General features: G+C 50.0%; 1 long non-coding RNA gene across 1 annotated transcript; it reads right to left on the bottom strand.

The window, feature by feature from the left end:
- Positions 1-1,001: 1,001 nt before the first annotated feature.
- On the bottom strand, positions 1,002-21,355 carry LOC119510214. The gene is made up of 7 exons (XR_005211843.1): positions 20,532-21,355; positions 16,312-16,438; positions 13,841-15,581; positions 7,332-7,435; positions 3,312-3,581; positions 2,318-2,739; positions 1,002-2,201 (listed from the first exon to the last, which is right to left on the bottom strand). It is a non-coding gene; the product is annotated as an uncharacterized LOC119510214 (long non-coding RNA).
- Between the last annotated feature and the right edge of the window lie 5,003 nt (positions 21,356-26,358).

The raw sequence follows: 26,358 nt of genomic DNA, 5'->3' as shown, positions 1-26,358 counted from the left end.
CCGTGCTCCGCAGGGCCGCCGGCCGCTCCGCTGAGGGGCGCGCAGAGGGGTGAGGACCCGGCCAGCCTCCCGCTGGCTCCGTGCCTCCGGCCGAACCGGGAAACGCTCCAGGGAAACCGGAGCGAACGGGCAGGCGCTCGGCCTAGGGAAGCCCGCGCCATCTGTAGGCTTTAAGCGCCCCCTCTCTGCTCCCAGAGTCGCTGAGCGCCGAGTAGGGCCCGGCCCCTCTAGTCCTCCGGCCGCCTGGCCGGCGCTCCTCTCCAATCAGCTACCTTTGCCCACCCCACTGATGCGCTCCCACCTGCGACCCTTCCATCAACCGAGCCCGAAATGCCCCCAGATGCTTTCAGATGGGGACCTCGGATTGAAGAGACCCTTGAGATCACCTAGGAACCCGTGCCCATGCGGGAAGCCCTTCTGCAGCACCCCTGAGTGATGGGCTCCCAGCTTCACTTTGCACACCTGTGGGGACAGGGACCTCACAACTTCTTGAGACAGCTGGTTCCATTCTGCGCCAGCTCTGACTGTTAGAAAGGCTTGCACACGTTAACTTCCTTGTCCAGGGCTTTGGAGTTCAGATTTAATAGGCCTGGCACTTGGGGAGATGAGGTGGGTCATTCCCTGCCCTCGATCATTACTTCTCCAGGCTGAATATTCTGAACTCTTCCAACTATTCCTCCTCAGGATGTCTGGACCTGTCACTGTTCGTCAGCATATTGACAATAGCTGCCTGAAGCCAGGCTCTGGGCTGAGCCATTCGGACCTCACCTCTTTCCATACTCAATACAGCCTTTCTGGTAGGTCCTCCATTATCCCCTTTCACGGTAAAAAAAAAAAAAAAAAGGCTTTAGGTAGGTGATAAAGTTGCCCATGTGATGGAGCCAGGTATTGAACCAAGAATCTGCCTGATTCCAAAGCTTCAGTTCTTTACCATTCATTCCTTTATTCATTCATATTGCCACTATGTGCTAGCAACCTAAATAGGTTCAGAGAATGTGATGAGAAACAAAACAGGCTTGGTGCCTATGCCTTCTGGAGCTCCTCTAGTGTAGGAACCAGACGTTAATCAGTGAATCACAAAACCAGTAAAAATCAGTTGTAGGAAAGAGAGTGCTTTAATGGCACCTAGGCTAGGGGATCAGGGAAGGCTTCCTGGAGGAGGTGACACTGAGCTGAGGTCTGAAGGATGTGCAATGGAGAGAGGGTGGAGTTTTAGGCAGGAGAAACACTGGGAAGGAACTGGCATATATGAGGGACTGACGGAAGGCTGGAGAGGCTGAAGCACAGAGAAAATGGGGAGCACGATGAAAGTAAAGCTGGAGTGGAAGCAGGGTTTTGTTAGCCTTGATCAGGTTTGATCTTTTTCCTGAGTCAAGGCATCAAAGCAGGGGTTTGGGGTGGGGTTGACAGGCTGTGATTTGTGGTTAGAAAAATGGAAATTGATTGGGAGGCAATAGAGGATAAGAGGAAGCCACTTCAATTACAAATAAATAATGATTTTCCCCAAGGGCACTGAGGAAGGTGGACCAGTGTGATAGAGAGGCATTGCTTACCACCTTACGTGGTTTGGGACAAGCCATTTCACCCCTCTGAGCTTTGGTTTCTACTTCTGCACTTGAGATGATGGTGCCTGCCCAGGCTGCCTCTTGGGATGGAATGGGATAACCCCAAGAACCGTAAAGATGTTAACTGCTCAGGACCTTGCTCTCCTCAAGGGGCCAGCATCACCTGAACCCCCCTCCTACTGGGGAGAAGTGCCCCGCTGTATAAAGTAAGGGATAGAACCAGGTTCTGCTTTAATTGTTGAAGTTAAAAAGGAAGTCCTCCCTTGTCCTGGAGCTCCCGTTTTCCTTCGTCCCAGGGTGCAAGCACATGATGCAGGCCAGGAATCAGGAGCTCCACTCTCAACTTCGAACTTTGAAGAGAGACAAAAACAGGAATGGTTTAGAAATTATGCAAAGCACGAAACCCTGACCCAAAGGTTCCTGAGGCCTGGCCTGGGCAGAGTCCTTGACTGCATTTTTGGTCACCAGTCTCCTTCGGTTCCTGTGACTTTTCTTGACCTTGTGGTTGATTTGGCAAGCCCCTTTTCTCTCACCAGGAAATTTCATTTTCTCTATCAGTTAGCCAGAGTTCATTTCTGTTGCTGGCTACTGTGAGAATTCTGTCTGGCATGGACCATACGATGATTCCTAAGGTGACTGCATGGGATCAGAGAGAAACATAGAGTCAGTCAGCATTGCCAAAGAAACTCTACCTCCCCCTTTCCAAAATAAAAAAGGAAAAAGAAAAAAAAAGAAACAATTTATATACTGACTCGTTTCTTATTCAGTATATCTTGTCCAGGTATCTTCAGAAGTAGCCAAATCTCTGCAGTGGGTTCAAGTTCATCTTCAGCCCTGGGATACATTCAATTTTGAGATCCTTGGAGGCAGGGGCTGGATCTTGGTTCAGTCACCTAATAAGCATTCCTGAAGGGTCCACACCGTTCCAAGCTCTGGATCGGGTGCTGAGGACACAGAGAATCCTAAGACATCATTTCAGTCCTTGGAGAAACGGCAGTCCAATTGGAGAGTCAGATACAGAAACAGCTGAGAAACAGTGTGATGAGGCTAGACGAGGCCAGCAGCAGGTTCAGCAGGGACTCCAAGAAGACTGCAATCCACCCTGACCAAGGAGATTGGAGAAGACCTCAAGTAGGAGGGACCACTTAAGCAGAACCTTGAAAGATGAATGCACCTGGCCAAGATAAGTCCAGAAAGGGTGCTTGAGATCAAGGAGCTGTGTGTGTGCTGTCACTGGAGCATCAAACAGGTCAGAGTCTGCAATTAGTGTGGCAGAGCTGGACCCAGGAACACCCTGGGCAGAGGGGAAAGATGATTCCAGAAGGTAAGCAAGGGCTGGACAATGAAGGACCTGTGATGCCACACCAGGAGCTTTGGGTTTTATTCAGCAAGTGATGCTGGGGATGAGGGTGGAGGGTAAGCCTGGAGGTGAAGTTGCACAACAGCAGGGGAAAGCATGATGGGCTGGAGGACGGAGAGGAGGAGACTGTGCCTCGTCCCAGGGAAGTCCTGGCCAGGCACCTTGGAGGAAGGGCATCTCCCCTTCAATGTCTTTGTATACCCCAAACATCCATCAGCCAGCTGGCTCACTGGCACGCTCAATGAATGAGGAAGGAACGGTGGGAGGAAAGAAAAGAAAGAAGGAGGGAGGGAGGGAGGGAGAGAAAGAGGTTGGGAGGAAGCAGGAAGGAGGGAGGGAAGGATTGCAAATCTGTTGTTTTAAGTGTGTCCAGCCTATTAAACCACCTGGGATTAGATTTGATTCCACCTCGACTTTCCGGCCTCATTGGGGTCCTTTCTGCCCTGCAGCCGTCCCTGGGGAAACGGAGGCGAGGCAGTGTGATGTGATGCAAATCTTGCTAGTCCAGGACGCAGCAGGCCTGGGCCTTTGCCAACTGTTCCAAGTCTCAGTTTCCTCAACTGTAAATGGGCACGAGGGCCCCCAGTCCCCCTGAACACCACCCAAGATGGCTGCTCAGGTTGGAAATGGAAACATTCACTAAAGTGCTTTATAATCTGAAAAACACAAAACAACACTCACATCCAAGTCTCTCCCCGCCATGAGGTTCGACTATTATTTTTAAAGCACATGAATGCCTCCCTCCTCTGGGGGTCCCCTTAACAGCTTCCCTTTCCCGTCTCACAACAAGGCACAGTTTCCTGCCCCCCCCCACACACCCGGATTCCCATCCCTGATCTGGTAAAAGCTGTTTCTGGCTTCCTGTTGATGGCATCCTCAGCCCGCCTGCCCACCCTCTCCAGGGACAGCGCCTGCCACCATAAACCAAACATGTGTGCTCCTGAGCTTGGTTTGTGGGCCCTTGGAGCCTGGCACAGCTGTGGCGGCTCAATGCGGCTTTCGAAAGAGGAAGGCTGGGGAGGCAGCCAAGGTGGGCTGAGCCACCTATTTGCAGAGAGACGGCACACCAGAACCCCCCGAGAGGCATGGGTGTCCCTGAGCCCAACCTTGGACACTTACCCCTTCCCTAATTTGGCCTAAGGAGTGAGGATTCTTCCCTTACATCCCTGCCCCACTGTCTGGTCTCCTGTCCCATCATTTATTTATAAGGTGTTCATAGCAAAACAAATGACAAAAAGTTAGAAGCTAATTAAAGCTGGCACGGATTGGCACATGGGGGCATGAATTATGCATTGGTGCAGAATGGCACTTGGTGGCAAGGACTGGCACCAAGGGCCCTGGGCACTGGCAAGAAGTGGGCAGAGGTCCCCAGCTCTGCCAGGGCCCCCCACCCCTCCTCTCCAAGGGGTCCTCCATCCAGGGCCCTCTGCGTCTCTCTGGGGCAGCTGGAGTCTTGTCAGCCATCACCCCCCAGAGGGCAATTTCTGTACATCCCAGCACATCCTGGCATAAGAGGCATTAACACCATAATCAGAGGCTAGATTCATCCCCCACAAACCATTCCCTGGTTTTCCAAGCACATATGTGCTGCAGCCTCTGCACAAAGCAGCAAGTCTGCGCTTCCAAACTGGGAGGGAACAGGCAGAGAAGGCCTGAGATCCAGCAAATAATTACTGGCATTGACACATCAGAGCTGGAAGATACCTTTCAAGACCACGCAGTCTAAACCTCTAGATGTGCACACAGACAGAGGCCCAGAGAGAGACAGGCTTTATTCAAGGTCACATAGCAAATTAATAATAGTAATAAGATTGCTAGCATTTATTTCAAGCTGATTTTATGCCAGGCACCGTTTGAAGTGCTTTGCTTGGGTTATTTCATTCACACCTCACATGAAGAAGACACTGCAGTTATCCAACTTGACAGAAGAGGAAACTGAGGCAGCACAGAAATGTAAAGCAACTTTCCCAGGGCCACCGAGCTAGTGATTAAACTAGATCAGGTAGTCTAACTCAAGCCTGGTCCCACAGTGGGCCAGGGGATGGTTCTCTCCCTAGTTATATCTTAGAATCTCCCTGGGAGGTGGGGCAGGGGCATAAAAATAGGATCAGAGACTCAGACTTGATTGGTGTGGCGTGGCATCTGAACACTGCATTTTTGAAAGCTCCTTGGGAGATTCTGATATATAAAGAATAACTTCTGGTCTGGGAGTGGGGAATGGATTTGGCTTTAAAACTTATGAATGTGAATTTTCGCTCTGCCACTGTTGACTCTGTGACTGAGCATATGGCCCAAACTTTGGTGGCTTCAGTTTCCACATCTGTAAAATGGGGTTAGTAATAGCATGGGCTCTGAAGGGGAGCTGTTTGGGTTTGGTTTGAATCCTGGCTCTGACCTGGGGGCAGGCTACCTAACTTCTTTTTGCCTCAGTTTACCATATCTGTTAAATGGTGATAATAGTAATAGAGCTTTTGTGGGGAATGAATGAGTTGGTGAATATAAAGTGGTCATTGCTGTCCTGGGACTGGGGAACCTTGCCCTTCCTGGTCCGGGGCTGTGGCTGGGATCAAAGGGGGATGTGTATAATATAGGGAGGCTATAAACTGTGGGGCACAGTGAGAGACTATCAGTCAGAAGAGCCTGGGTCTCCTGGTGGCCAGTCCCGGGCCCTGACTTTCTTTTTCTTTGCTTACAGGAAAACAGGAACACATCATCATCACAAACATTTCAGACCCCGAAGACAAATGACTGTTCTCAATTTGGTGTGTATCCTTCCAAGTAATATTCTGTGTATATAGCTGTACATATGGAAATATGTAGCGTTTGGCTTGGGGGCAGGGGTGAAAGAGACAAGGATATCATGGAGCACTTCTCTCCTTTTGATTTTGAACCATCTGATGGCTCAAAATATAAATAAATATAAAGGGTATGCTGCAGGCAGAAGGCAAATGGTCCCAGATGGAAGCTTGGATATTCAGGCGGGAAAGAAGAGCAATAGAAGGGGAAATATGGGTAAATATAAATGAATCTTGGTTGTATAAAACAATAAAACTGATGTTTAAAATATATAGAGAGTATTAAAATACACTACACAATAGCATATGAGTCAGGAAGGGGGTAAATGAAGTTAGAATGTTCCAAGGTCTTGCATTGTCCAGGAAGTGGATAAAAATATGAATGTGTAGTAAATGTTAATAAATAAAGGGTGTCTGGTCTATCTCTAGGCTAACTCTAGAAGATATATATATATATATATATAAAAGGATGTATAACCAACCAGCCAACAGAGGGAAAATGGAATAATAAGATAAATATATACACACACACATATATAACTTTAAAACATTTAAAGAATTTGTTGTATAATTAACAATTGTATAATGGTTTGTTTTTGACTCTATCCTACTGCTCATATTGTTCTATAACTTCCTTTTTTCCTCTTAAAATAAATGTCCTGGAGCTCCTTCCGCATTGCTATACAGAGAACTGCTCTCTCTTATCTGCGAGCATGTATTCCCTGGAGTGACAGCGACAACAGAGCATTAAGTCAGGTGTTGGGCCCTTCCAAGCGCAGGACCCTGTGCAGTTCCCATGCTCCTGAAGCCAGCCCCAACTGCAAACTACAGTGCAGACAGCAGGCAACATGCGTGAGCTGTGTCTGCAGCCTGGCTCAGGAGGCCATACAGAAGGCCAGCTCTGTCCAGGACCCAAAGCCCCGCTCACACAGCAGACAACCTAATGTCCATTGATTGTCCATTGATTGGTTGTCCTTTGATCATCTGGCCCAATCCCCCAGCTCTGGGCCCTAGTGCAGTCAAACCACCCCAGGAAAGAGCTTGCTCCCACTTTAGTAACAGCCTTCAGAGGATGGAGCTCCCATTTGGCATGGTCTGCAAGTCGCTTTTTGTTAGATGCATGCTGTCATTGCATCATCTCTTTGAATCACATGCTGAGAAAGCTCTTCCATTTTCAACTCTGTTGTAGTCTATGTAAACATGCATCTTTAACACTTGATAATCTCCCTTTTTTTTGAACCAGAAGGGACCAGGCTTTCTGCTCAACCTCTGGCAGGCAATTTTATATAGCTTTATTTAGTAATATTGTTTGGTTATCACTGTATTTATGTCAGTAGTTATCTTTCATTTATTTGTGTTAGTACTGGTTTTTCATTTATGGTGATGATATAAAGTTTTCAAAAATAAATTTAAGAGTTTAAAAGTGAGGGATTGAAATGTAAGTCAGGTCAATAAAGTACAATTGGCATGTGGTCAGGCTAGAATTGGTGAATGTGGTGAGCAAATGACTGAAATTGGGCCATCCTGACCTGAAGAATTAAGTCAATGCATCACTATAGCATTCAAAACCCCCAAACCCCACTCCACCTCCACAGATCAGACCCAACATACCTTTCTAGCCTCAATCCAACTTCTCTCTTCTATAAAGCCTTCACCTGAGCCAGCAAAACACACAGATCCATGGAGGCAGGTATAAGGATGTTCAGTGCAACACTCTGTGTAACAGAAAAAGAAGGGGGGATGGGGGAAGAAACCTATGTGTACGTCAATAGGGGACTAGTTAAACAGACCACACCTTGATTCATCTGTTCTATGGAACAGTCTACTCTTCGGACCTCCTTAACCCCTGGCCTAGGTTTACACTGTCCTCTCCCCTGCCCCTGCCCACTGCCCTCCCCGCCTCTGTGCTGAAACCCATCCTTCAAGTCCTATCACCTCCCAGGCCCCAGGGCTTCCACCTCCCTTCCCCTCAGAATCCCCACTATCTAGGTGACCCCTGCACTTGTACATGGCATGGAATCTTTGGTGATCCTACGTGCTGTGTATGCATGTCTTGTTTCCAGTCAGATCATCAGCTCCCAGAGGGTGGGGACTGAGGTGTACCTGAAGGAGCACTGGACAGGGGTCGGAAGACCCAGGATTCAGTTCTTGCTCTGTTACGCTCTGCCCGAATGACCTTGAACAAGGCATTTCCCCTATGAGCCTCTGTCTGCTCCTCTGATCACAAAGAGTGAGTTCAAGGTCCTCTCAGGTCCCTCCCACTCTGGGAGTCTAAAACCACTTCATACTTGTCTGTATCTTCCCATAGAAGTAATAAGAAGTGAGATTCTTAAGATTCTTAAGAATGTTGCAACCATGATCTCATTTAACCCCCACACTAACTCTGAGAGGGATCCTATTATTGTCTCCATTGTACTGACAAGAAAATTGAGGCATGTCATAGTTTGCAGGGAGGTTGTAACAAAGCATCATAGACGAGTTGGTTTAAACGATAGGAATGTATTGTCTCACAGTTCTGGAGGCTAGAAGTCCAAAGTCAAGGTGTCAGGAGAGATCTGAAGTCTGCAGGGTGGTGGTGGTGGCTTGCTGGCAATCCATGACATAACTCAATCCCTGTCTCCGTCACATAGCCACCTCTCTTCTCCGTCTCTACATCAGTTGTCTGTCTCCCCAACCATATTTTCTCCCCTTATAAGGACACAAGTCAGATTGGATTTGGGCCCACTCTGATCCACTTTGGCCTCCTCCTCCTAACTAATAACACCTTTAAAGATCCTAGTTACAAATAGGTTCACACTCATAGCACTTGAGCATATCTTTTTTTATCCATAACAAAGCACAAGGAGCCTGTATTAGTGAAATTAAACTAGGTTATACTGCAGTGTAAAGAAACCCTGGAATCTCAGTGGCACTAAGAATTTACTTCTTATTCACACATAATCCAGTGCTGGTGGAATGGTGCAGGGTCACACTCCTGCAAGTGTGAGTTGGGGACCCAGGCTGCTTTCATCTTAGGGCTGTCTTCTCTGAAACATGAGTCCCTATGGCCACACACACGGGTCACCATGGCAGGAGAAGAAAGGGATGGAGGAGGTTCATAGGCTCTTAACTGCCTCGGCCTGGAGTGACACACATACATCACCCCATTTCCAGAATGAGTTCATTACCTGGCTCCAACCTAACCACCAGGGAGGCTGGAAAATGTAGAGCTGAGAGCCAAGAATCTGCTGCACAGCTAAGGAACTTACTAAGGCTACACAGGAAGCAGTAGAAGCAAGGATCTGAACCCCAATAGTGAGACTCCAGAAACTTCTACTTAACTGCTGTTCTATATTGTCTCCAAGGTAGTATCAGGTTCATGGGGGTGGAGAAGTGTAATAGAGATGGTGGGGACTGGTAAGCACGGTGCCATGCACTGGCTGGCATCATGAGGTAAGAAAGATGAAGAAATCATGGCCAGGCAGAAGAACATCAGGCAGCCACTGTCCACTGTGATCCTCTCAATAGCTGCCATCTGTTTTAGCGCCTGCAGAGGGCCACATGCTTTATAAATGTATCATTTGAGCTGTGCAATATCCTGGAAAGAAGACCCACTTGACCTCTTCAGATGAGCAAGGAAAGTGAGGCTCAAAGAGGTTGGGTAAACTGCCCGAAGTCAAGCAGCTGAGAGCAGCTGGATGGCCCCCAAGTCCCTCTCCCAGCTGTCACCCAGGACCTTGCAGAGAACTTGGCCAGCACGGCTATTCCTTATCTGAAGCACCAAAGCCAGGAGGGAGAACAAAGTTGAGGCATGAGCTCTGGGCCTGGGCCTTGCCTACCCTTTCTGCCAAATGCCTGCAGAAGCATCCTGGCAGGTAGAGGGAGCTGTTGTCCGGTGGCATCCTGAAAACGCCAGGGAGAGACCAGTGACCAGGACCCTGCTGAGCGCCAGAGGCTGGGAAAGCCCCGTGGGCTCGGCTTCCCCGGGGAGCCCAGATCTGAGTGCGGGGAGCCACCTAGAGGCCGAGCGCTGCACGGCACCTCTCACCCTCCTCCCCCCACCAACCCCAGTCCTACTACAGAGGGAAGACTGGGGAACTAGCTACAGAGACCTGGGCCCAAAATCCACGGGCTGGTGGTCTCCATCAACGTCTGACCTTCATCATCTGCCCCACTCCCCAACTCCTGTATCCCCAGCCATCCTGGGTCTCTCCCTAAATTTGTTTCCATTATAAATAGTAATTGAAGGCCTCCTATGGGCCAGGTACTCTTATGGGCTCATTTTGGGGCTGGGAGTCTGGTCTCCTGGGTCCAGTCCGTGCTCAGCCACTAGCTGGCTGGGTGAGCCTGGGCAAGTCACTTCCTTTCTCTGTAAAATGCTGATTACAGATAGAGGCAGCATATGGGGCCTGGAAACAGGCAGGCCTGTGCTGCTTCTTTGCTGTGTGAACTTTGGGGAAAGTTAATTAACTTCCATGTGCCCAGCTAACTCATCTGTAAAATGAGTTGATGATGCCTACTTCTGGGCTTTATTATCAAAATTAAATTATACATACACTCGTAATACAGTATATAAAGTGCCTAGCTTGGAGTCTTTCTCTTTTCCCTCCCTCAAATTTTAAAACTAGTATTTGGTTTCCAGGTCTTTCCTGTCTTTGCCCTAAAGAGGGTCAAGATCAACCTCTGGGATACTCACACTCTGAATGTGGACTTTGTCCACCTGCCCTAGGCCCGGGGATGCCCAGGAGCTCTGGTTCCTGGAGCCAGTGAATGGGGAAGCCCACTCACTTCCTCCTAAAGTCACCTCCAGCTTTGTAGTGAGGACTTTGCTGATTTGTTGCTATTATGGTGAATGGCATCTGTACCCCAGAGTTGCACAGTACACAACCTCAGCAGATGTTCATGGCCTGATGTTTAAATTTTCAGTAACGAAAGACAAGTGCACTGGAATACAGCCTCATACCAGGCCCAGTGGCAGGAAGAAGGAGTAGCAGGTAGAGTTCCTGTCCCTTTAGAAGGTCTCAGGAAGACCTGTGTTTATCTCCCTGAGCCTCAGTTTCCTCATCTGTAAAATGTGGGCGGTGACCCCTGGTCTGTTTACTTTCTCTGGTTGTAAGATAAAGATCTTGAAACTCCTAAACTGTCAAGTCCTATTTAAATACATTGTTCCCATTCCCACTGGCCAGATTCACCCACTTATTTGTTGAGGCAAAGGTCTGGTTGCTGGGGATATCTCAGTGAGCACGATAGGCATCTTCCTTGGACTTTAACACCTAGGAGGAACCAAGGAGAAAAGAAGACACAGCCTCCTTCTCCTTCCCTTGCCTCCATCCCTTCTGGGAATGGTAATAGCTCTCCCTGGGTGCCCAGCCCTGGGCCCAGCACATCACATACGAACATGATGTTAGTTGATCCCTTCTGCGAACTGATGAGGCAGGTGCTGTAGCTGAGGCTCTGAAAAGTCATCCTGGAATGGAGGAAGCTGGATTTCAGTGCAGATCTGTTTGGCTCCCCAAAGGGAGTCTTAACCCTAAAATTATCCTGGGAAAAGATGATCATTACTGAGCACTTGTTATATGTCAGGGGATGGTACCAGGCACTTTACATTCTTTATTTTACTTAATCCCTACAGCAACCATGCCGGTTAGATATTATTAACCCAGTTTTACAGATGAAGAAACTGAGGCTTGGAGAGGATAACGGAGGTTCCCGGTCCTTCCCCTGCCATCTTGGTTAATGCCTCGGGAGCCGGGCAGATTACAATAATCAGCTAATGTCTGCGCAGGGCTCTGAAGATGAAAAGCCCTTATTGAGAGTGCTAAGTATGATGATTAAGTCGGAAGGTGGAATTAGCTGCACAGGGGGAGCAGGCTGCTGCCGTCAAGAGAGGATTAGTGACTTGCTGCCTGATTAAGCGGAAGGCAGGTTGGGAGGGAAAGAAACTGAGAGTGGTTTATAACCCTACCATGCCACTCACATCAGAGAAGGAAAATGACCCTGTGGGCCTGCAAGACAGAGGTTCATGCCCCAGGGTCGACGGACAGGGGGTGGCACCCACAGAAAACAGCGTGGGCCCCAGCTCCCTTTGCCTTTCTCCCATCCATCCATCCATCCATCCCACAAATATGTACTGAGCACCCACTAGGTCGCAGGCTCTGTACTAGGCAAAGGATACAGCCAAGAATAAGAGAGAAAGTGCTCCTGAAGCTCCCACACCAGCGGAGGGAATCATCACGTATCAAGGCATTATTGTTTTTTTAGGTGTAATAATGGTATTGTGGTTACATTTCATAAAAGAGCCCGTATCTTTCAAAGATCCATACCAAAATATTTACAAATGAAATTATATGATGCCAAAAATTAATACAGGGAGTGGAGAGGCAAGTAGGGATAGAGATGAAACAAATTGGCCCTGAATTGATAATTGAAGTTGGGTGATGAGTATGTGGGAGCCCATTAAATTTGTCTGTGGTTTTTTTGTCGTTTTTTTTTTGTAAATGTTTGAAATTTTTCATAATAAATTTTTAAAAACACACTCACAGGCAGATAGGTGCCACAAAGGAAAAGTAAATGGTGTGATGAGAGATTATTGTAGAGGAAACCAATTTCGACTGGGGGATCAGAGGGATCCCTTTTTGGCAAGATGAGGCATTGTGGCATCTTAAGCCTAGTGGTCACCAAAATAACCCTTTCCATATCTTCCTACCCTGAAGGGCAGGCTGGCAGGGTCCTGGGGATAGGGCCCTATCGTTTGAGCATCACCAGCACTCTTCTGGCTGACCAGGGTCCAGGGGGAACCCCAGATCAACCTCCAAGGTCCCTCATCAATTATGATGGAGGGAACAGAGACAGGCCCCAAGGACAAGCTGCACCCATCATCACGCGTGTCTGTGTCATGTGTGTGTATGTGTATACTTTGCTTGTCTGCTGTGAGCTCAGTTTCCTTAGAACAACCTTGAGGGAGAAGATGGGCCTCCTCACTCTACGGATGAGAAAAATGAGACCCTGAGAGGTAAAATAGGGCTCATCCTAAGTCAACAACATAACCATAAACTGAGGTCTGTGATCTTGTTACGTTCCGCATGGACCCTTCCCCTACCAGCTCTTAACACAGCCATCTTTCCTGAATCACAGGGTGGGGCAGGCAGGGGTGGGTAGGTGGATTGTTAGCAAGAAAGACAAATGAGACCTCAAGCCATTGGTGCTGTGGGCCCAGAGAAGAAAAGGCCATTCCTCTTGGGAGGGGTACAAGCCAAGGCGGGGGGGGGGGGGCGGTGCAGGCAGGTGGCAAGGGAGTGAGAGTTGCAGATTTCCTGGAATCTTGTGGAACCAAACATCAGAGAGAGCACGTATCTCCTCTTCTCTGAGGTGGTATTTCTCCAGAAGCAGCCTGCAGACAAGGATTCAAATCCAAGAAGCCCCAGTTGGAGACTGAGGGAGTGTTCTGGTTTGCTAATGCTGCTATTATGCAGAATACCAGAAATGGATTGGCTTTTATAAGGAGGGTTTATTTGGTTACAAAGTTACAGTCTGAAGGCCACGAAAATGTCCAAATGAAGGCATCAACACAAGTATACCTTCACCTAAGGAAAGCCAATGGCACCTGGAAAACCTCTGTCAGCTGGAAAGGCAAGTGGCTGGTGTCTGCTGATCCTGGGTTGTGTTCCAGCTCCTCTCTCAGCTCCTGTGCATTCTTTATAACGTTGCTCTTGGGGTGTTTGTCCTCTCTTAGCTTCTCCAGAGCAAACTCTGGGTTAGTATCCCCAAAATGTCAGTAAAACTCTGCTTTCAATGGCCATCTCCAAAATGTCTGTCTCAGCTGCAGCACTGAGCTCCGTCAGTCTGAGCTCTTTTATAGGACTCCAGTGATTAAATCAAGACCCACCCGAATGGGCGGGGGCCATATCTCCATGGAAATAATTCAATCAAACATTTTACCTACAGTTGATTGAGACACATTCTCCATGGAAACACTCAATCAGAGGATTCCAACCCAATCAACACTAATATGTCTGTCCCCCACAGGATCACATCAGAGAACATGGTGTTTTAGGGAACATAATACATCCAAACCAGCACAGGGAGTGAAACAAGGAAAGGAAGGAGGTTGAAAAGAAAATTGTGCTATTGAGCAGACTTACCATTGTGGACAATTGGAGCTGAAGTCCACAGGGGATCTCTGGGGAACAGTGTAGACAGTGGTTCTTACACGTGCACAGAGCATGAATCAGAATCACCTGGAGGGCTTCTGAAAACAGATTGCTGACCTCCACTCCTCAGTTTGATTCCACAGGCATAGGGTGTGATATGAGAATTTGCATTTCTAGAATGTTCCCAAGTGATGCAGATGCTGCTGGTCTGGGGACCACATCCTAAGAGCCACTAGTGTAGAACACGTTCCAGTGTGGTTCACTCTGGCTCGCCTGCTCTCCTCCCCACCCCACCCTAGGCAGGCCAAGTGCCATCCCTCAGCCAGAAAAGCCCTACTAAACAGATTGCTAGGCCCTGGGATGCAGAGTTGTGAAGGGAACAGCAGAGAAGCCTGCAAGGTAGCTTGACATCTGATTGAAGGACTCCAATGGCAAGCTAAGGTCAAAGATGCCTTTGTGTGGAACCCTTGCAATGTGTTCACAGGCTCATAAATTTTTCTACAATTTGTAAAAATATTTTGTTGTGATATATTTTTACATTCTTATTTAAATAAATATTCCTTTTTGTACCTAATTTTATATTTGCTATTTTTATTCTTTTTCTTAAAGAGGGCCCCCCCAAATTGTACAGGCTTCAGGCTCCATAGACCCTGGACTGGCCCCTGCAGGGCCTGGTAGGAACACAGACTTACGTTTCCTGAATTGAAGGGATTGTTCACTGCTTGTGTCATTAAGAACACAGACCGCCTGATTCAGGAATACCTGGGCTCAAATTCCAGCTCTGCTACTCCCTAGATTAATTAGTTTGGGCAAGATGCTTAATCTGTCTATATCACGGTTTCCTCATTTGCAAAATCAGTATGAGTAAATCATACTTTTCTCACAGGATTAAATGAGGATCAAACCAGATAATCTCTGTAAAGGGCTAGGCCCAGAGTTAAGTGCTCAGTAATATTATTATTGTTATTATTATTATCAGTTTCCATGATTTACTCTTTGTTTCGTAGCATCCCTTTGATGATCTTCCCTTTCCTCAGGTAGGAGTGGGGAAACTGAGGACAGGAAAAGCGGGATCCTCCGCAATCCGCCTGCGAGGCCCTGCTCCGCGGTTAGTACACCTGCTCACCGGCCTCATCTGGCCCCGCCCCCCAACCTGGTGCCCGCCCAGTTGCCGGGTAACCACCGCCCGCCCTCGCGCGGGGTTGGCTGTGCCGCCCAAGTCCCGGCATGCCCCGCGGATGCGACTGCGTCCAGGAGCGCCCCGGAGCGCCCCGGGTTCCCCGGAAGCTCTGCCCCGCCGGTTGTTTGGCTGCAGGGGAGTGTTCTCGGCTGAGCTGAACGCTCTGAGTGCGGAGTCGCCGCACTTGAGCGGACTAGACAGCCTCCAGGAGTTGAGATTCTGCCGTCCAGCCTGGCCGCAGGGATATTGGGGCCGGAAGCCGCGTGTCATTACGTGAGTCTTTGGTCAGTCCAAGCCGGGAAGAGACGGGCCTGAGTTCCCCGAGGTGGCGGAACGTTGGTTTGGAGCATCCACGGGCGGCCTGGACCCCTCCTCAGCAGTCCCTGCTGCGCCACCCCAGCTCCTGGCCCTGAGAGGTACTGGGCAGCCCCCACCCCTGCCGCCCGGTCCCGCGTCTGAGCACTCTGGAACCCGTCCTACCAGTCAAGCCAACCTGGTTTTCTCCCGTGACCTTGGGCAGCATGACCTCCAGGAGCTTCGTTGTTTCCTTCTCTGTAGGACGGGAAGATAATGCTAGTAGTTAATAATAAGTAACTTGATGGCCTGCTTCCCACCCTTGATTGGTGTTCTATTATTGCATTCTTGGCATCCTAAGAGGTAGGTATTATATTATCCCCGTTTTAGAGATGAGGAAACTAGGCTCCAGAAGGGGATTTAATTTGACGTAAGCCACACAGCTCAACAGAGCCAGATTTCCACCTCTGGGTAGTGTAATTGCACTGCCTGTGATTTTAATTTAGAGACTTCTTACGAAGTTTGATGGGAGGATGTCCAGTGGTAACGAAGGTGCCTTGCACCTTCTGAGTGCTCAGGCAGGGTTAGTGTCAGCTCCTCATAGTAGTTGTTACAAATAGTCATATTGGCATCAGTGTGGCCCTGGTCAGAGCTTTGTCAGGGACACACCACTCTACCCACTTAGGACAGGGGCAGTCTAGGAGACACTGCTGTTCCCCAGTTTCAAGTCCTTAAAAATGTTCATGCTGCTGTGACTGTGTCTTCTACTTTCTACCTGTATTTGCCCCCTTCTATTTTTACTCCTTTCCCCTCTACTGGTTATTCCAACTCCAGGGCCAAGTCTGAAGCCTTTGCCTCTGAAAAACTTAAAGGGGACACCCAGTAACTGCAGAAGTTCTCACTTTTCTTGGCCAAAATGAAAATAGTGTAATAACAATCCCAAAAGGAGAATTGTTAATGGGGATTCTGAAGTTAAAAGGGACCTTACCTAGCCTGGGGCCTTCAAGCAGAAGACCGTCTGTGGTCTTCAGGGCTCACAGCTGTGTCTGCGTTCTTCCTGAATACCTCAGACACCCATTCAGGAACATGGGGACTCCTGTCTGGGTCTCAGGTTCCTTGACAAGAAAATGATAAACTTGAATGATATTTGCCATAGTCAAGTGTATGTATATGTTTTTTAATTTACTGTTTTTCTTTAACTCACTTGCTTTGCTTTTTAAAGCAAACTTTAAATCATTATTTTAATGGAAAACCATTATCTCTTGGCATAATTAGAAGGGAAGAAAACAAAAAGAAATACAAATAAAAACAGAACATTGTTCTCAATTCTAGTAAGCAAGACCTTGAACTGAGGCCTGATTTCTTTTTGTTAAAAAGGGATGGTAGTAAGTTTTAGTGAAGTGTTGAAGACATACAAGCACTTAATAGAAAGTTTGTCCTGTGGGTAGTCAGGATTAAAAGAATTGAAAAGGGAAGCTCTCCGCATGCTAAGATTCTGTGTTTAATGCACCTAAGGCCACCTAGCACACCACCAGTAGTTCACTTCCCACATTTGGAAAAACAATGACCAAGATAACCCTTGGAGCCTTCCGTGTTCATGCTTAATGTCCAGCATTTGCTCTGACTCTCTTCTCTCTTAGGGTCTATGGACAGGTTGGGAGCAGGAAGTCCACTCTAGTGGCTGTGCTGCAAGCCTCCCATTTCTCCCCCCATGCCCGTTTACAGCCATCCCAGCCTCTTGAGATGAACAGCCAATCGGCAGAATTTAATGTGCATCACAGGCCGTTCAACCACTGCTGCTGCATCTTCTCAGCCCCCCAGGAGGCAAGGCGGGGCAGCACCTATTCCTGTCTTACCTTCTGGAGCAGGGGAGGCACTCACAAAGGCATGCAACCCCACTTCTAGATCATGGTCTCTGCACTGCCAAAGGGGGCTGAGTGGGAAGGATTTTAGGTGAAGCAGCATGTGGCTTGTGATGCCATGGGTAGCAGGCCAGCCTGGAGTTAGGAGATCTGAGGTCTACACCTAGAAGGGGCCCCATCTGCTTGGTCATCTGGTGAAGTCACTGGCTGTTACCTTTGACCAACTGAGTTTGCCACCTCTGCCAGCCATGGACCTGGGCAATTCCAGGATGGAGATGGGGGAGGACCAGGCAGGGCCTCCCAAGCCAGGATGGAGCCTGTGGCTTTTCTGAGTATCATCTAGACCTCATGGCTTAGGGGTTACTACAGAAGATAGGAGAATGCAGCTCTCTCTTATTACCCTGAAGTAGCACCAACACCTGGGGTCTGGAAATGGCTTGGGAGGCCAAAAGGATGAGGACCATTGACCAGGGAGGACCCCTGGTCCCTGCCTGTGGTCCAACCCAGGTGTCCCTAGAGGGTGAGAAATGGTGTAAGGGGGCCCCTGGAATCAACTAACCTTTACTAAATCTGGCCACATTTCCTAATAAGACACAGCTTTGAATTTAGGAAGTCAGAGGAGAGGGAAATAGTAGGAGAGGCATAGATGATGAGGAAAATAAAGTCTGCCTGGCTCAAGGATAGGGAAGTAGAATTCATACTTAATAGTGATAAAAAAGAGGCCTGTTTCTTATATTTGCAGGGCCTGGGCAGGCATACAATGTCATGTATCTCAATATGTAAAAGTTATAAATCAAGTAACAAGTTGTTAAATGTCTCCTTCTACCTTGACACATAGACCTTTATGACAACCTGGAAGGCCAGGTTTGAATGTAGACTCTTCCAACAACTTGGTTCTGCTCTGGAATACGATGGCCCAGTCCTACACCTAGAGGGGCTCTGAGGCACCGATGTGGCTACCACAACCCATATGTCCAAACTGCACCACTCGGCAACTGCTATCCCTTGCACTTAGGAGTGCCCTGTACAGCCTGCCTTTGGCACAAATAGACCTAGAAAAAGCACCCCCCCCCCTCCCCAGGCCCTGGTTGTGGATTCAAGCCCATTTGTACAAGGAATTGAGGAGTCCTGGGGACCCAGAACCTGTCCAGAAGTGTGTGTGTGTGGGGGGGGGGGGGCGGACTCTAGCTGTCCTGGCCCCTTGTCCGACAGAGTCCTTGTCCTTTGAGATGGGGTGTGAGCGGATCTAAGAGCAGTATAACAATGATATTGATAGTAGTAAAAAATAAGAGCTAGTCTTTTCACCTTTTGCAGTTTACAAGGCACTCTGACATCAGGACTGAGAGGTATGCAAGATCATTATCCCCATTTTACAGATGAGGACACTGATGCTCAGAGAGGTTAACAATCTGCCCAAAGTCATACAAGCTGAAACTCAGACCCTGGTCCCTGATTCTAAGCCCTGTGCCTCAGCTCTACCCTATTTCAAGAATCAGGGCAGAGCCTGAGGGTCTCCAATAGTAAGAAGCAAGAAAAGGAAAATTTCCTGACCTCACAACGAGCCAATGTCAGCCATTAACACCATCTGGCATGGCACCAGCAGACCTGGCACATTTGGCATTTGACCTCTCCTGTTCCTTTTCCCCAGAGCTTTGCAAGCAGAAGGCAAGCCAGAGACAAATCTCTTCTGAAAGACGGCTGATTAAGCCAGGCCAGACTTCTGCATTTTTAGCTCACAAAACATTATTAGAAAATTCAGTCAATTCAGTTTCTGTTTCTAATAAGTTTGCTGTTTGGTAATGGCTCATTTTCCTTTTCAAGTCTCAGCAAAGACTCAGCAAAATGAAAAAGAGTAAGCACCACCTCAGCAGCTAATGAGCTCCAGAGAACAGGTATAAGGTGTGACCCCACTCCTAGCAGGAGGTGGCCCTGCACCCCTACCCTGCTGATCCCCAGTTACAGGTGTACCTGGGAGGGGCTGAGACCACAAATCCTCCCAACTTGTCATCTCCAAGCCATGAGCTGAGGCAGACTTGTCCCCCAGTCCTCACCTGGCCTCACCCCCTCCTTTCTCCCTTATCCTCTCATATATTTATGGTGTTGAGCCTCCACTGAAGGGAGCAGGTGGGAAAGATGCAACTGAAGAGTAAAGCCACTGGGTGCCAACCTTGGGGGTTGATAGAGAAGGTGAGTTTGGCACTTAAAATGCAAAGGCTCCGCCCCAAATCTGTGATCATTTTTAAGGAGGGTTGAGTGAGTGTCCATAATGCATTAGGTTCTTTAATGGCTTTCCTGTCCTGTGCTCTCAACTGGAACAGGTGCAAGCGAGGCCTTCACTCTCTTCCTGGACCAGGTGTGGGCTCCTAACAACCCCTCCTGGGTTTTGATGGTCTAGCACACCGTTCTCCCCCAACCAGTAGCAGCACTGCTTGGGAACCGGTTAGAAATGCAAATTCCAATTCCCCAGCCCAGACCCATGGCATCAGGACCTCTGGGGGTGGGCCCAGCAATCTGCATTTAACCAAGCACTCCAGGAGACTCTTGGTGAGGACTGCTGCTGCCATGCCTGTCAGGAACTTCAGTCTTAGAGTCACACAGACCTGGCTTTGAATCTCAGCTCTGCCACTTGGCAGCTGTGTGTCTGAAGACTTAGCTTTGGCACCTAGAAAATGGGGATACTACTACTTCCTCACAGTGTGATCGAATGGATTAAGTCAGGTTATGCTCTAAGAGGCTTGGCACGGTGCTTACCTCACAGTGCTCACTAAACAGTAGCTCCACTTCTAACACAGTGCTCCAGAGGTCAGATCCGATGGTGATTTCTAGAGGTCACCGTGCAGATGTCCACAGGCCAGTGGGCCAGGCCCTTCTGCCTTGGGGCTCTGACTCATTCTGGAAGTCGCCTCCTATATCCTGATTCTCAGCCCTTGACCGGGACTGAAACCAGTGGTCGATCTGCTTCATCCTCCAGCTTCTCTAAAGGGAATCCTCCCACCAACAGTAGGAAGTGGCCTCTGCAAGCAGCGGGCAGACTTCCTCTCTGTGATTATTTCACCAGAGAGTCTATGAACCTGCTGTGCTTGCAGTCGGAGGCTCTGTCATTGAATTGCAGTCCCCACCATTTTTCCTCATCTAGGAAATGGCAAAGATAACCCCTGACCAGCTAACCTCACAGGGCAGTGGGGGGTGGGGTGGAGTGGGGATAATACTTTAACGCGCATGAAGGCACCAGCCAGTGGCTTTACCTGGATGAACACAGTCTTCCCAACAACCCGTGAGGTAGGCACTAGGTTAACCCCACTTTACAGATAAGGAAACCAAGACCTTGAGAGGTTAAGAAACTTACCCAGCATCACTAATAGGAAGTAGAGTCAGGATGCCCAGTCAGGCAGCCTGGTTCCCGAGTCCCTGCCGTGTACACGGACACCATGTAAGTGGGACAGGTGACCTGGCACCGGGCAGCTCTGTACCCTTCTTGGGACGTGGGCCCTTTTGACCGTCAGATGAAGAGGTGACACCGCTTCCCAGGGGAAGTACACAAACTTCTGTCCTTGATCTCAGGGCGCCAGGAACTTCTCATCCCATGCACGGACTCCAGACTGAGACTCATGTAGGGGTCTTAGAAGGAAAGAAAAAGTCTAGAGACATTAGAACATTCTGCTCTCAGAAAAATCCCAGGGAGCAGGCCTGGGGCAAGAGCAGCCAGGAGAGGCTGTCAGGTGGGTTTGCTGGGAGGGCAGAGGGCTCCCCTCTTTCTGCCTAGACGAAGTGTGCAAGTGGGGCTGTTTGCAGAGTAGGATGAGCCCCCGGGTTCAGCCTGAAAGGAGTTGCTGGTCAGCACAAGCCTGGGGCCAGCTGGCCTGAGGCAGCCCCTTGCAGCCCTGGGGGCAGGTTTGTATAAGTCAGGGGTGGGAGGTGTGGCTGGTCCTTGGGTTCCCTCCATTCATTCTCCCTGTCTGGGAAGGTGGGCCCCATCGCTGGTCCCTCTGCCTGCTGGAGAGGTCTGACCCCAGGAAAGCTCCAGCACTCACTGGGAGGCCTGAGGCCTCTGGCACATGGAGCCCATGCAGTGAGGCTCTCGGCCTGTGCCACGCACATGCTCTGTGGCTCCTGCCCTGGGCTGGGTGAGCCTGATGATACAAGTGCCTATAAAGCCTGTGGTCTTGACCCCACATTTAACACGGCAGAGGCCCTGAGAGCAGGCAGACAGGTTAGTCCAGTCTCTGCCTTTTCTCCCTTTCCATGCAGCACCCCCCCCCCCCCCATCATGTGCCTCTGGGCGTTCTCAGTCACAGGGTCCAGACCTCAAGGCATTTAAATTGGAGGCATCTCTCAATCTAGGGCAGCAGGGTGGAAAGGAAAGAAGGTGGCCTTTGGAACCTCATAGCTCTGGTCAGAGTTCGAACTCAGCCTCTTACTGACCTCACCCCTCCCCGAGTCTCAGTTTCCTGTGTGTGAAATGGGATGGCAGGGCCCACCTGGCAGGGCTGTTGTGCACGGTGTGGCCATGGTAGGCACTCAGGAGTCGGTCCCACCCTTTAGTGTGATGCAGACCATACCCGCATCATGTGCTACAGGGGGGACCCCGCTCAGGGCACACGGCCAGGCCAGAAACTTGCAGAGCCTTCCTTAGAATCAGTCTTGGACCTTGCCGCAGAAGAAAACACTCCATCCAACAAGTGGTCTTCCAAGGTTAAAGCCTCAAACTCCATCTGGGGATAACAAGGCAGAAGTGTCATCCCATCTGCAAGAAACCTTTCCAGCTGTCTCCATCAAAAGGCAGGTAGGTGAGGAGAGAACGAAAGGAAATCATCTGTACCTTAAAGACAGACCTAGTGGCTACAGCTGGAATCTTTATAGAACTATTTACTTGAGACTTAAATTATACCCTCTCAATCCCATTTCACTGAATCTGCATCCTGGAGCAGGAACCAGACCCTGTCTTCTGATTGCCAGCCCATACTCCTCTCTTTCCTCTTTCTTTTTCTCTTTCTCTTTCCCTCCCTCCCTCCCTCCTTCCCTCCCTTCCTTCCCTTGTCTCTCTCACCCTCCCTCTTTTCCCTCCTGCCCTCCCTCCTTTTTGTCTTTGTTTCTTCCTTTTTTTTCCTTTTCTTTTTTGTAATCACTGCGCAGCAAGATTAAGCCACATTCCTGTGGAAGCTCCTTCTCCAAGCACACCCTGCTAGCCCCAACCATGGGCAGCCCCTGGAGATGTGGTGTTGAGGGGTGAGCAAGGGAGGGGCCAGGCAGCTGAGTGTGTGGTCTGGACTCAGGGGGCAAGCCCAGAATCCAGAGAGGAAGGGAAAGGAAGGCGATGGGTTAGTGCTGACCATGGAGCCTCAGGTAGTCCCCAAAGATCTGCAGCACAGTCTTCTGGGAGCTGGCGACTAACACTGATGACACATCAGGTGTGATTCTTATGAGCTTTTCTCTAATGTGCATAACCAGTCTCTTGTTTGATGTACTAGTCACCACATATGAGGTTAGTACTATGATCACCCCTATTCAGATGAAAAAGCGGAGGCAGAGGTTAAACTTACCCACAGTCATGCAGTTAGGAAGTGGTGAGCCAGGTGTAAACCTGGGCAGGCTGGCCCTAGAGCCCAGGCTCTCATACCCATTTTGCTTCAAAATCAGTTTCCACAGATCATCCGTGAACATGGCCACGTACTCACGATGGAGGCAGGATAGGTGTTGGCTGCTGTTTTCTCCAGCTGAGGCTTAGAGAAAGGTGAAGTGGCTTGCCCAAAGGTCAAAGTGAGGGGCTGAGCGTGGTCTGGGATCTCTGGTTTCTGCCCCAGAGCAGGAGGCAAGTCTGGGCAGGCAGACCCAGGCAGGGGGCTTGGGCATCAGACAACAAGGGTCAGAATCAGAGGTGGTGGCACAGACAGCATGGGGTCCAGGGCCAGGCAAGGGGGTTGGTTGAGCCCTGGGTACGCAGGGTATGGCCTGCCCCAGGAAAGGAGTCTGACATCATAGCTGACTCTGCCAGGCTCCAGCAAAGGGAGGAAGAAAAGTTTATCAAGGGCCTACAGTAAGCCAAGCACTTTTGCATACAACATGGGGGCTTATTTAATCTGACAGCATCCCTGAGAGGTCTCCCACTTGAGAGCATAAAACGGGGTCCTAGCAAGACCTGGCCAAGGTGACCCAGCTAGGAGAAGACAGGAGCAGAGAGCAGACTTCAGTCTGGGCAGCTGAAGCTTGTGTCTGTCTACTCCTCGCCCCGCACTGCTGCGCGGGAGCTCCTTCTAACTTCCAGACAAGGGCAGGACCTGTTCCAGCAGGTGCACTGGGCCCTCCCTGGGCAGGGCCAAAGGGCCAGTGCACTGGAGTCTGCTGCTGGGGCAGAGAGCACGGCCATCTTTGCTGCTCTCCTTTGGGGTCCAGCCTGCTGCAGCCTGAGGCTGAGGTGGAGGCTGCCGTCGCACCACCTGAGGGGCTGAACCTGTGCCCGAGTCATCCTGCTACAAAAGCCAGGGGCCCTGCAGCTCCTGCCTGTGTGGGCTGGGGAGGGGGCGTGACTGGGTGTGGTGGGCTCGCTCATTGGCACAGCACACAGTCACGACTCGGGGACAGATCTTCATCCCCATTTTACAGATGAAGAAACGAAACACAGGAAGGGTAAGTGACTCAAGCAGCCAGTGCCTGCTGGGCCTGGGAGCCGGACATCCTGACCCCCAAACTGTCCTGTGTCCCACAACCCTGCTACCCCAAGACAGAACTGTCAGCAGCAAGTTGTGCTGCAGCGACCTCAGCAGCAGGGGCTGGCGTGGGGAGGGAGAGGATGGTGGGACCAGGTGGGGCAGGGGCTGGGGGAGCTGGACCGGACTGGACAGCTTACAGGGCCTGGCAGCAGCCCCAGTTCCTCTGCTCAACAAGGTGTGGTGAGAATGGGCTGCTCTGGGCCTAGGGTCAGGATCCGCCGGGGCCCAGCTGAGCAGGGGGTCCAGCCAGTGCCACTGGACAGAGCAACACAGGCAGGGCCAGTGCCAGGATTCTGGGCAGTACATCTATTTGGCACGAAACTCCAGCCAGGCCATGGAGGGAGAATTAGGGGCAAGAGATGCCAAGAATGAAGGAGGGAGTCAGGCAGGTTAGCAAGAGGGCAGGGTGGGCAGGGACTTCTGAGTTCAGGCAGACCTCGGTTCAATTCCTGTCTCAGCCACTTCATAGCTGAGCAAGCTTGAATAAGTTAGTTACCTTCTCTGAGCCTCATGATGTTCTCCTGCAGATGGGATGGTGCTCACCTCACCAGGCAATCAGGATAATGCATGTGCAGCACCCGGCTCTGGGCAGCATGGTGGGAGGGCACCCTGGGTCCTGGGTCTTCCAACTATTGGTGAGGCTGAAACTCCTGCTGGGACCTGCTGGGTCAGGGCTGGACTGGGAACTGGCAGAGGACAGCAGTGACGAGGACAGCAGTGACTCAGGCCACAGGCAACACTGGGCCTGTCAGTGGTAAAATAGATACTAGGCGCCCTGGCTTAGCAAGCCCGCAAAGCTGAAATAACCACTGGGCTTTATAAGCTCAACTGGAATAAAATATCTCAAACTGCATAATGCCCCTCTCTTCTACTTGGTGTTCTCTATAAAAGCATTTAATCATCTCAGAAGCCGTGGTCCTGCAGCGACACCCCCCCTCCCCCACATCATGTCCCCCTGGGGTACTGGGTGGAAGACAGTAGAGTGAAGAGTCTTTGATGAAAACACCCGCCCCAGGTTCACAACCCCTCACAGCCCCATGCACATAGGAGGAAGAAGGTGGAAGTTCCTGTACCTACTGGTTGAAGAGTCACCTGGTTTGGTTGCCTGTGGCTTCCTTTGTTGAATAAAATTAGGAAAACGAAAATGTGTATGGTATGGCCTGGGAATGTACAAGGCCATGCACTAAAAACTGCCAGAGAACCATTACACAAAAGCAACTAATGGGGGAGGCCCCCATGACCTTCCTGACTGAAAAAGCCCCTCCCTTTTAGCAAGTTTCGTTCACCCCAAAGCACACAAGCTGGTTTCACAAGCCTGCTGGGAGCCTATGACTTAAGACCCAGAACAGTGAGCTGGGGCGGGGGGGGGGGGGGCAAAGACACCTGAACTCCAGCGTCCGCCCCTCTGCTGGGAGATGCATTTTCATGTTCCCTCCTCTCTGGGAGGGAATGATCCTTTGTGAAACAGGCACCAAGACGAGTAACAAAGAAGTGGGCAAAGCCTGGCTAATCCTCCCGCCAGCGAAGCACCGAGCAAAGCTCCAGCCCCTCCCAGCTGAAGGGCTTCTCTGTCCCCCAGTGAACTCAGCGCTGATTTCGACCCCCCCATCACCTCCTCAGCTCCTCCAGCCCTTCATCATCATGCCAGCGAATTTCAAATCATTGAACTAATGGGACACCTCCCGCCATCCTGGAAGCTATGCCCCCTTCAATAGCATGCAACACCCCCCACTACGCCTTCCCCGTTAGCGCCGGTGTTGCCCCCATCTCTGAGCACAGAGGTTGCCGTTTAACTTTAAAACAGACACCACGGCCCATTTCTAAAACACCTGAGATCAAGATGAGCCACCAACAAGACGGATGCCACAAATAAGGGGAAATTTCAGGCTCCTGAAAGGGGAGGGGAGACATTTTTTCTTTTTTAGGCATCAAGTTTACAAAACCCTTTCAAGGGTGTCCTCTTCAATCTCTGGCCAAAAAGAGGGAGTGTGTACCAGACTAAGACGGTGGAGGATATAAGCCGCTGCCACCGGGTGGATTACTGGCTGCTTCCTGGTTTAATCAGGTGTCTGCAGGACACCGCCGAGCGAGCACACAATTCAGAGATGGAGAGTGCTGATTTACGGCTCTCGGCATGGCTGCTGCTTTGGGGCAAGCGCTATTCTTTCTGCAGGACTCTTCAGGATGAACTCCTGGTCTGATCTAGTTCCCATCCCTCTCTGCTTCCCAAGCTGGGTTGCTCTCCCAAGGAACAGCTTTGCAGGAGCCTGCAGGAGACCTGAAAAAATAAATGACTGTTCACGTCAGGCAATCGCAAATGTGTGGGTCGAGTCTCCTCAGGCAAGGCAACAACAGAACCTGGGGGTTGCCTTTTGCAGTGACAGCTTCAAAATACACAATTACCCCAAACGAACCAGAACAAGACAGTGCCTAATTCTGCTGACCAAAGCTGAGCTCCATGGATGT

Source organism: Choloepus didactylus, chromosome 15 (genome assembly GCF_015220235.1).
Source record: "Choloepus didactylus isolate mChoDid1 chromosome 15, mChoDid1.pri, whole genome shotgun sequence".
Classification (NCBI taxonomy): Eukaryota; Metazoa; Chordata; class Mammalia; order Pilosa; family Megalonychidae; genus Choloepus; species Choloepus didactylus.
Note: the sequence above shows the minus strand (reverse complement) of the source record. Positions and strands in the feature narration are given on the sequence as shown.